General features: G+C 36.3%; 1 long non-coding RNA gene across 1 annotated transcript; it reads right to left on the bottom strand.

Annotated features, from left to right (window-relative positions):
* Window positions 1–7,895: 7,895 nt before the first annotated feature.
* Window positions 7,896–10,238, bottom strand: LOC129488890 (uncharacterized). The gene is made up of 3 exons (XR_008659742.1): window positions 10,174–10,238; window positions 8,155–8,195; window positions 7,896–8,060 (listed from the first exon to the last, which is right to left on the bottom strand). It is a non-coding gene; the product is annotated as an uncharacterized lncRNA (long non-coding RNA).
* Between the last annotated feature and the right edge of the window lie 892 nt (window positions 10,239–11,130).

Genomic DNA, 11,130 nt, shown 5'->3' with positions numbered 1-11,130 from the left:
GGCTCTGAAGAACTCTCTTTGGTAATGAAAGAGAGGCCAACAACAAACAAACAATCTCTTGAAGTAGAGCAATTAGGGGCAATGTTCCCGGTTATGGATTCTCCCTGCCATGTCATCTCTTTTGTTCTGCTCATCTTGCCTTCCTCCCAAGAAGTTGCTGAGCAGCAAAGAGCAGCACAAGGAAGGTCACACTAGAAAACTTGAAGAATAGGCAACCCAGTTTACTGGGCTCTTAGTACATGGAAGGTGGCTTCAGAGCTATGTTTAAAAATTGGTATTGTCTCGGATGACCCAAATTCCCCTTGAGGTGTTCTGGAAAGACTATGGGCTTTCAGCTTTACCAATTAGTAGGTGGAAAGTTACATTATGTCTCTGCTTACAAGCAGAGTTTGTAGCCCTTTCTACAGAATGTCAGCATTGCATTTCAGGGCACTCTTCAACCGAGGAAAGTCATTCTTTCCCTTCAGCCCAGCCTCCCATATTTATTATGATTCTAAATATTGCTCACCCTCTCTTGCCACCCAGAAGCTAAGACAACAACTAATTAAGAGCATCTTTGGAGAACTCAGAATATTCTAGATCAATATTAATGTTTTACTGTTGAGATAAAAGATTATGCCATTCATTGCAGGAACAAGTTATAAAGAAACATCTTAAGACAAAATTATACTTTGAAATATAAATATCCAAAATATAAATGATGATTCACTTGTGACCAGGTTTGGGGAGAGAGGCAGTTAAGTTTGGCATTAGTACTCTCCTTGGGGTTATTGTTTTTTTATCACTAGGGATGGCTGAGTTGTTAAGCTCACCCAAGATTAGAAGTGTTTCCAAACCACCTCAGCGTGCACATGTGTCAAAATTTTTTCCTATGGGGCAGTCAACTCCTAACAGCTACTCTTAATCAGGCTCCTCTGGGGCACTGTCATGTCACAGCCTCATGAACATCATTATCAAGCCTGATTTTTGCCCTGCGGCTGCAACAATGAACTTTTGCCCTACTACATGTTTCAACTTTCAGAATCAAGTAAGGGTTTTTTGTTGTTGTTGTAGTTTTCTTTTCTTTTTCTTTTCTTTTTTTTTTTTTTGGTGAGGTATTTGGAAACACGGCATAAACCTCAGGGTTCTTTTCCCAATCATGTCGGTAAAATATTACCCTGACCTTCACCCTTCCTGACCCCCTTAGAAAACAAGGCCTCCTACTCATGGGGAGGTGACTACTAGATTTTCTGACATAAATGTTCACGATAAACACCAGGAACGCAGGAGTTGATACTTACAAATTCTCTCCTGTCCTCTGATCACAGTGCTGTGCAAATTCAAATCCTAAGAAGGGAGGAACAGAGAAGAGGGAACTCCGTCCTCTGTTAACCTTCCCCCTTCAGCAAATTTTCACTTCTCAACAGCACTGCCCCTGTTTGAAAGCATGTATCCCATTTTTCAAGAAGGAAAGCCACAATGTCCATTTTTTCCTCAATGTTTTCTACTCATAATAGCTATATAAAATACTCTAGGCACATATTTAATTTCATCTTTACCAAGAAGGCAAGGAATCTAGAGACCAAGGTGTCTGAGAGCAATAAGTGGCTAGGCTGATATTCAAACTCTGATGTTTCTGTTCTGAGGCAGGAGAGCAAAGTGGTGAAAGCTAGGAGTTGGAGGATGAAGTTTTCAGTGCTCTGCAGCCTTTTCTCCAGCCAAACCCCTGTCTGTATATTTTGGGATAATAGCCCAATTATATATAGAGTAAAGCATGGAGTGTTGTATTATTGGGAGTGTGGGGAGGAAAGGTGTGGTGTCTTGGACCACTCCTATTCTAAAAGCATTTAAGACTATCTGATAACTAATACTACCCTCCCAAACACACTGCCTCAGGAAAAGGATTGTGCCAAATCACCGCTAGAAATACATATAATGCATGGGAATAAAACCAACACTGATATTAAGAATATTCCTCTTACTTTATAAAAGGAACTCCAGAACTTTTCAAGAGGAAAGAGCAGAGTAATAAGGTTTTGCTGAGAAAGCCACCAGGTAGGGCATGGCTTCTCAAACAGACACGGACATCTTGGTTAATGTTTAAAGATTCCCATCTCCTTTCCAAGAGAGAGTTAGAATAAAGGCAAAAATTATAGCAGAGGAAAGCTGATGGGGCTGCCAAAAATTAGGGTACATTTTTTACCAACGATGCAGAATTACCATGACTAAGGTACTCTCCTACCTATATCAACAAATCTCTTCCTCTCTATTGTATTCTCTCTTCTCAGAAAATATACAAACACACTCTAGTGGTATCTTCCTTTAAAATGAAAATCTCTGTCTAGTTATATCTCTGTTTTCTGCTCCCCACCACAGGAAAAATTCCAGAAAATTCCCTGTGTGTTATCTCCATTTTCTGTTACAGTCAACCTTTTGTTTTTCCCATTAAATCTTCAGTCCAACCTGGCTTTAGTCCCATCATTCCATTGAAACTGCTCATGTCAAAATCAGCAGTGACCTCCATGTTGCCAAATACAAAGAACGATTTATGTCTTCACTCTCTTACGAAACAGTCTCCTCTCTTGACTTCTGTGACTATATTCTCTTCTGGGTATTTTCCCCTTTGGTTATGGGTTACTTCTTCTAACTGTCTTTGGCTTGTTTTTCCTTCATTACCTAAACTTAAATATTAGTGCTCCTTGGGAGTTTGCCTTGTACTCCCTTCACCTTCCTTCATACAACACTAAGTGATGATTATTTTCATTCCTTTAATTACTATCTCTATGATACACTCCCTTATTTATATTTTTTAGTACATACATCCTCTCTGAGCTCCAGAAGTCTTCATCCAAGTGCCCACTTGACAGCTCCACTTGGAAACTTTATGGTCTTCTCAGGCTTTGTATCCTTGAGGCAGATCTCATTTCTTCCTGTGTCTCCCTTTCCCATGTCAGTAACATCTCAGCTATTTAATTGCTAAGGGTAAAAATCAAAGTGCCATCCTGTATTTGCCTTTGTCCCCCTCATCCTTCACATCCAATCCATTTGCATCCTGATTATTTTATCTCCAACAAGTCTCAGCTCTATCCATGACACAGCATCTCCATTGCCACCTCCCTGTTCCCCCGACCATGCTGCCCTCATGACCACAGTAGATGCTTGGCACATTGCCTTGCTTTCATTGCCATTCATCTCCTACCAATTTTCTTTATATTAGCTAAAATAATCTTTTTAAATATGTAAATCAAATTCTATTGCCTTTCTGATTCAATATCTTGGATGAGTTCCCAAAGCATTTAGAATATAATCTGGACACCTGCAAGGCTCTAAATGAGAAGACTTTTCTCTTCAGTTTAGCTAAATCTCTTTCTTGTCCTTACTTTCTGTCCATCAAGTAAATGATCATCAACATTCTCCATCATAGTTCTGTGTTCATTTCCTACATGAGGCATGCAAATTGCACCTGAAAAATATATCCAGGTCCTAATCCCTGAAACCTGTGAATGTTGCCTTCTATAGTAAAAAAGGAATTTTCAAATATGATTAAGGATTTGAAATGGGGAAATGAGTCTGTATTATCCAGATGGGCCCTAAATACAATCACACGTGTCCCTATAACAGAAAGGCTGAGGGAAATTTCACCAAAGGAGAAGAGGGGGCAATGTGACCAGAGAGACAGGAATTGGAATGATGCAGCCACAAACCAAGGAATGCCAGCAGCCATCAAAGGCTGAAAGAGGCAAGCTCTCTCCTCAAGCCTCCTGTGTGTGCAGCCTTGCTGACATCTTGATTCCATCCCAGTGATGCTGATCTTAAATGTATGGTCTTCAGAACTGTGAGAGAGTACATTTCTGTTGTTTAAGCCACCAAGTTTGTGGTCATTTATCATGGCAGTCACAAGAAATGGATTCAGGGTTCTCATAATTGATGATTGTTTTATCTACGTGTTTGTTTACTTATGTTTTCCCTTATTGGTTTGCAAACAATGTAAGAGCAGGGACTACATCTGTGACTAGTGCTCATCATTATATGGCCAGTTCTCTGCTGTTTGTAAGAGATCAATAAATATTTTGAATGAATGGATTAATTTCTCTTTTTCAATAAGGTGCTGCTCTTTAAAAGACTAGAGAAGATAACCTGTACATTATGTATAAGCATATTCACAATATGTATTAAATGTAGCATGTGAAGCAGTGTGCTAAACATTACAAATGCATTAAAGGCCTTTAATTCGCTCTTGTGTCTAAAGGCTGTGATCTTTAGTAACATTCAACAAAGCAGGCAACTTTTCTTCCCACCTCATCTCCTTCCAGCCCAAATCAAATCCATCATGACTTCTTCGTCCCCAATCTGTGAATTCTTCTCCAATGCCACTCCACCTCCACCCTATTACAAACTACTAGAATATCTTCTGGTACTAGCAAAACCCCTTCCTGACTGGTTTCCCTGCTTCTCTTCTTGCCCATTTCTAATATAATAATTGTACAGCCGTTAGAATAATGTTGTAAAACAGATTTGGTCATATAATCTTATGCTTAAAGTCCTTCAGTAACTTCTTGGACCAAAATCCTTAACATGAACTACAAAGTCCTTCATCATCTGTCCATTCCTACTTCCCCATCCTATCACCATGGCATCCCCTTCCCAGTTCTCCACAGCAGGATGGTTTTAAGTCCTCATTATTCATCTTACACCTCTCACTACAAAGCTTTGGAATATATTTTCCTCTCTCACTTCATTTTATTTTTCATTTGTTGTTCTCCTTCACTACATCGGGTAACCTAAGAAGGCATAAGGGCATGACGGTAGAAATCACATTTTAAAAATCATTACTGTAATCACAGAATTTAGCTAGTATGGTAGTAGATTGTCAATAAAATTGAGAGTTAAAAATTGTTAGTTAATAAATGTGATCTCAGTAGAAAATATTTTAATTTTTTTAAAAGACACTTGAATTTTTTTATAATGACTTCAAACGTTTTAACTGTTTTTTATACACGATCACATTTAATACTCCTAGAGGTCCTGTGATAGACAGGATAGATCATCTAATTCTTTCCATTTTAAACTATGAAGAGTAGAACTCTCAGAAGGCTTAAATGACTTACCCATGATCATATGGCTGGTAAGTTTTAAAAGGCGTAATTATATTATATACAACCATACGAGATGACCTGTACATTATGTGTAAGCATATCCATAATATGTATTAAATGTAGGATGTCGAGTAGTGTAAACATTATAAATGCATTAATTTACTCAATCCATAAAAGAACCCTCCAAGGTAGATACCATTATATTCCCATTTTAAGAATGAAGAAGTTGATTTTTGGTTAAGTAACTATCTCAAAAAAAACACAGTTATTACAAAGGAGAACTAAGACTTAAAGTTAGACCCCTGTTTTTCAATAAGCCACAATTTTTAACCACTCACCTTGGAGCTTTTAATATGGAGATACATATACAAAAAGTATGAAAACAATATTTTAAAAATCCATCGACTTACCACTAAACATAAGAAATAAAACATTACAGATAAAAGCCATGTCTCCTAAGTTTCTTACATTCCCTTCTCTCAGTGGTACAGCTAACTACTTACCAGAAGTTATTTGATCATTTCCATAGCTGTGTTTATATTTTTACTGCATATGTATACTCCTAAATAATACACGTCATTGTTAGCATGTTATATAAATGTTATCCTACTATCTTCTCTGTAATTTCCTTTATGATATTCATTCTTATGAATATATGTAGCTTTTTTTCATTTATGCTAGGAGTAATTACTCTATAAAATTAGTTTTATACCAAGAAAACCAACTAGTCTTTCAAGGGGGGATGATTTCTCTACTGTTCTTTCCTATAAATGGAAAAAAAATGGGAAGAGAAGAGTAGTTTGTATAGTTTTCCTCCCCTCTTTGCTATAATTATCCCAATGTAGCACTGAAGTTGAAAAAAAAGGTAACTGCAACGTTCTCCACCAAAACATATCTAATGAGAGCTTTTTAGAGGTTTATGAGGATGCACCTTTAAAGGAGTCCTTTGGAAAATGCCCCAGCAATCCAGATGCTTCACAAAGTTCCTCTGACAGAACACTAGATCCCTTCTGGGAACAGGAAACTTTCTCTACCACATCTCTTTAATCCCACAGAAGGATAACTAAAACTTTGGTAATATTTTGGATAAAATATTGTTCAGAATGCTCAAAAACCAGACTTTGAAGGAGTTAAGCTTCTTTGTCAATTAATTGATTGTTAGAAAGAATCAGTTAGATGAGAAATAAAACACTATTTTTGAACCAACCAGTGGAAGTTGTGATACAAAGAATACCTAGTTGTAGAATCTATAGAACACTTCTCTGGCATTGCCCTATTTAACTTGGAGAGAGCTTGCTTGCAGGGAAAAAAAAGTGGAGTAGGTGATTATTTCCCATGACAAATGTATAAAACATTTTTTCTTAAATTCTCCTTAAACAGCTGGTACATTGTATCTGAGTTCTGGGTTGCATTATTAATTCAAAAAGCTTGTAATACTGTTCAGTGGTATGACCATTGGCTATAATACTTTTTCTAATTGTGCCTATTGCAACTTCTAGTGCAAATTCTCTACTGGTTCTTCTATATTCTAGAAGAATGTACTGGTTATATTGTGAGGCAAAGGCCTATTTAATTGAATGTTTATTACATGTCATTCTGTCAATTAATTGAAATGTGTAGTCATTTTGTAATTTACTATAGGTCTACATATAGCTGAATATTTGTAAAAACATAAAGAAAATTGGAAATATAAGTAATAATGAACAGTTTCCTTTAAGTACAGGCTTAAAACTGAATCTTTGGTTTGGTTCTTCTTTGAGTAATTTTTTTCCTCTCTTTGCATAATAACATTAAATTTAACTTGAAGATTGACCAGGAAAAAAAAAAAAAACTAAAGAAGAAGAAGGGAAATTTCCATCCATTTTCAGTAAATTAATACCAGTAAAAGATGAGTCCAGTATGCAAATTCCTCTAAAGAAACCTGTAAAAACTGTTTTTCAGTCTATGTATCTGGAAAGCCTTTTTAAGAAGTCAGGGACAGTCTGGGTGTGGAAATGCACACAAGACAAACCATTCTGGAAAAGTCAAGTGGATCTTACTAAATATCCCCAAATCAAATATGAGAGTGCTTGGTTCCAGGCAGCTGCAGGTGGAAATGTGTCCTGACATTGGGCACCAGTGTTTGCTCTTGTCTGGGATGTTTTCACACTTAATTCCCTACCTCCTTCCTGCCTACCCCACCCTCTGTCCTCCACTTCTACCCCTTGCAGTCAAAAGAGATTCATACTGGAATGTTGACATGGTGATCTCATTCCAAGGCCCTGTCTATTTAGACACAATAATTTGAAGAGGAAATAAAATTGGTCATATTGGGAAAGGAAAACTAATAAAGAGGTTTCACTCAGTTGCTTAAAAGGAATAAACTGAATTCAATCTCTGTTTCATTCCCAAGCTGGTATGTGTATGTAGGCAAAGCCTGGGTAGTAACACAAACTCAACACACTGGGATTCTCAACAAGTAGCTGAGTGGTCCTGGTATTGAGGTTCTTCACTCATAGCTGATGTGAAGCCATTTCTGGGGTGGAATGCGGCAGCTATCTCACAGCTGGCTAATATTCTGGCCTGGTGATGACACTAGGCAATGACAAATAGCCTATTGAATTTCAACTGTTAGGCTGATGAAGAAGGAAGAAAGCGGTCCAAAATAAAATTCAGGTTGGAATCTGGCTAAAGTCTTGGAATTCTTCATTTCCAATATTAATCAAAGGGGGTCAAAGAGACTGAGTAGCCACAGAAATTCAAAATTATAGATTTATCCCTTCAAGAAACTGGATCTGTTTCCCCAATACATAAAGAGCTAGCAAATGAAAAATTTGGGGATAACTTCTGACAGAAAAACATTTTTAATAAATGTTAGTTTCATACATATTTTATGGTAGTAAAAAGACACCTAATGTTTATTTAACACCCACCTGGTGTCAGGCATGGTGTGGGAAAATTTAGATACAAAATCTCATTAAATTGTGACAAAAGTCCAGTGAGCTCCTGCAAGCAGAAATAAAAGCCCTTAGCAATGTCCCAGTTTAGAGGATTACATAGGAAAAGCTAGGTTTTTCCAACAACACTAAATGACACTAACCTTGGCAATGAAACGTTGTAGTGATCAGGCAGTTCTCCCATCTGCCAGAGACAGAGAAGAGTTGTTAAACTTGAGCTGAACTCTGACAACTGCTCTAGTGGGTGAGATATTAGACAGTCTTAGAAGAACAAAAGGATTCCCCATAACAGTAGTAAGGAAGAGGTTCTTTCCATAGAAAAATTATATAAATTAAGCAGAATTGATGGATAGCTTTAATAAGATCTAAAGAGATTTGATTTGGAATTGAATTAATTGACAGTTCTAAGACCCCCAAATATATTTGCTCTTTGATCTCCAAATCTGGATGAAGAACTGTTCTAGTCGTCTAAATTGTATTGAATAATGACTTACTATACAAAGCGATGGGAGTTAGACTGATAACCAAAGGGTGGTCATTTCTTGCAAATAGCTTGCTATACAGCTAATAGGTCCTGCATGTTGCGTTAGAACCACCATTCATGATCTCTATAAGTTCAGCACTCTCAAAACATGGCATGACATATACTTGCAAACCAAAAATCCTTATAGATTTGGTTTTTGTGAGGAGGGGTGTAGGGTAGAAGAAGTCTGAGTGAATACTGGGTCTTCTTGACCACCATAGCTAATATTAAAAAGGATTTAAACCAGCTTTGAAGAGCAACTTTTAACCACCACAGTAAATTCCTCCAATGGACTTTTCTAACCAGACAAATCATCTAGTAACAATTACAATATTTAATAGACAAGTAAACTGGGACTCAGCACAATGAAGTGACTTGCCCATTTGTCATGACTTGTCAGAATCAAGCTCCTCTTTGTTGCATCCGATGTGGTTTCTCCTATACCAGTTGGCCTGTGATGCCAAAGTATTTCTCAACCCTTTTCTGAACCATAATCCATTAATTAAAACCATGGCTTAGTTTATTTATGTACTTAAGATTTTAATGGGTTGACCAGTTGTTTCAATGACTGGCTAATTTAGTCCAAATGGTCAATCCTATTATAGCCTTAGGTAAATTCAGCTTCCAAGACTTATCTTCTCATGTATGATGAATGATGTCAATGTGCAAAGTTGTTTGTCAAAGAATAGTGTGAACTCACAATCAGCCCGCCTGGAAAGATTCTAGTGACTAAATGATGATGATGTCAGTGCTTTGGTAGCACGGTGATGAAGAGTTATAGGGCAAATTGAGCCACTTATTACCCCATCTGGAGTTCCCCGATGATAGAGGGCACATTGTGTTGCCATGCCCATGTGAGATTAAGGTAATCATTTTAACAATAACAGACTAAAGGCATTAGGAAATATTTATTAGTAACTATTGAGCAATTCCCACCTTTGATTTTGGGCTGAGTGTTGCATTGTCATTAAAGTATACCTGATTTACATGATTTGGATATATTGATATGATCAAGAGCAGAGTTCTGCATATTGTATTGGAACTACCACTAACGATCTAATTGTTTAGCTCTCTCAAAGCATGAAGCAATATACACTTACAGACCAAGAATCCTGATAGAGTTGGAAGAAACAACATTTCAAACTCCATGGAGAGTCTACTTAATGTCCCTGAAACTATTCACTAACTCATGGTTTTGTAACACAAACATGGTAACCTTATTAATGATAACTTATGAATAAGTTGAACTGGAATTGTTTATCTTGGATAATTATCTCAACAATCAGCAGCCTTTGATACCATTGGACCTAAAGTACAACTGCGGTGACTATGAGCTTTGGAAGAGATGAATAGATTTTATTACAGTGGATCCTTTCAAATTTCCTGAAATTTGAAAAGTACTTCAAAGAATGAAGTACTTGAAGACTGCTTATCTATCTAAAAGATCAGTTTATGCCTCTCTTAATCGTCACAAGCATAAAGCTATTAGAAAAGAGAATGAATGAGCACATTGAATGCCAATCTTACTATTGTCTTAATGAGTAGCAAATAAAAACCTGGCATGACTACTTATACCTACTTTACCTTCTCCCCTTCACCTAATATACTATTTTCCTCCAAATCTACCATATATACTCACCCTTCGCCGTTAGATCCCTGGAAATTTCACCTTTTCCATAAAGTCTAAATAGAAGTGTGATGCTCTAAGTAACCTCCTTGGCTAGAGGATAAGAGGGAGCAAAGTTATTTTGATTTCTTTGTTTAATGACTTTCTAAAAAATATATTTGAAAAATATTTAATTAAATTTATTGTAATTTGTTATATTTTAATTAAATATTTTTACTAAAATATTTTTAAAGCTTATTAAAACAATATTAAAACTACTTTAAAAAGGTATTTTAAATTATTTTTAATAAACAGGATTTAATTCCCTTCTTTAAAACACATGATTTCCCAAATTTTCCTGCACTAAGGTAAATACAGCTCTTAAAAGCATCTAAATAGCTAAATAAGATGGCAATATAATTGTGATTCATACTGACATTTAAGGAAACAATATGGCCTCCTGAGGTTCCTTTAAGATATTAGTGTCCAGAGGTCAATGAAATAACCAGCTTGTTGCAGATCAGCTATTCAAGTCACAGTCTTCATACAACTGTGGTATGGTGTTTTGTATACTTATATGTTATTTTTAATTTATAAATAATAATTGTATATATTTATGGGGTACAAGGTGATGTTTTGCTATACCTTTACAATGTAGAGTGATTAAATTTGTCTAATTAACAAATCTGTTACCTCATATACTTATTATTTTTTGTGTTGAAAACATAAAATCTGCTTTTTTGTCAGTTTTGAAATTTGCAATGTTTTTATTTATTATAGTCACTATTCTGTGCAATAAGTCACTAAAGCTTATTTCTCTCATCTAACTAAAACTTTGTACCGTTTGATCAACATCTTTCCTTTCCCCAATCCCCTCCCTTTCTGAGCCTCTCGTAACCAATGTTCTGTTCTCTACTTCTATGAGTTCAACTTTTTTAGATTAGACATAAAAGTGAGATCATGTGGTGTATGTCTTTCTGTGCTTGCCTT

Source organism: Symphalangus syndactylus, chromosome 8 (genome assembly GCF_028878055.3).
Source record: "Symphalangus syndactylus isolate Jambi chromosome 8, NHGRI_mSymSyn1-v2.1_pri, whole genome shotgun sequence".
Lineage (NCBI taxonomy): Eukaryota > Metazoa > Chordata > Mammalia > Primates > Hylobatidae > Symphalangus > Symphalangus syndactylus.
The sequence above is the reverse complement of the archived record's forward strand: the minus strand, read 5'-3'. Positions and strand labels throughout refer to the sequence as shown.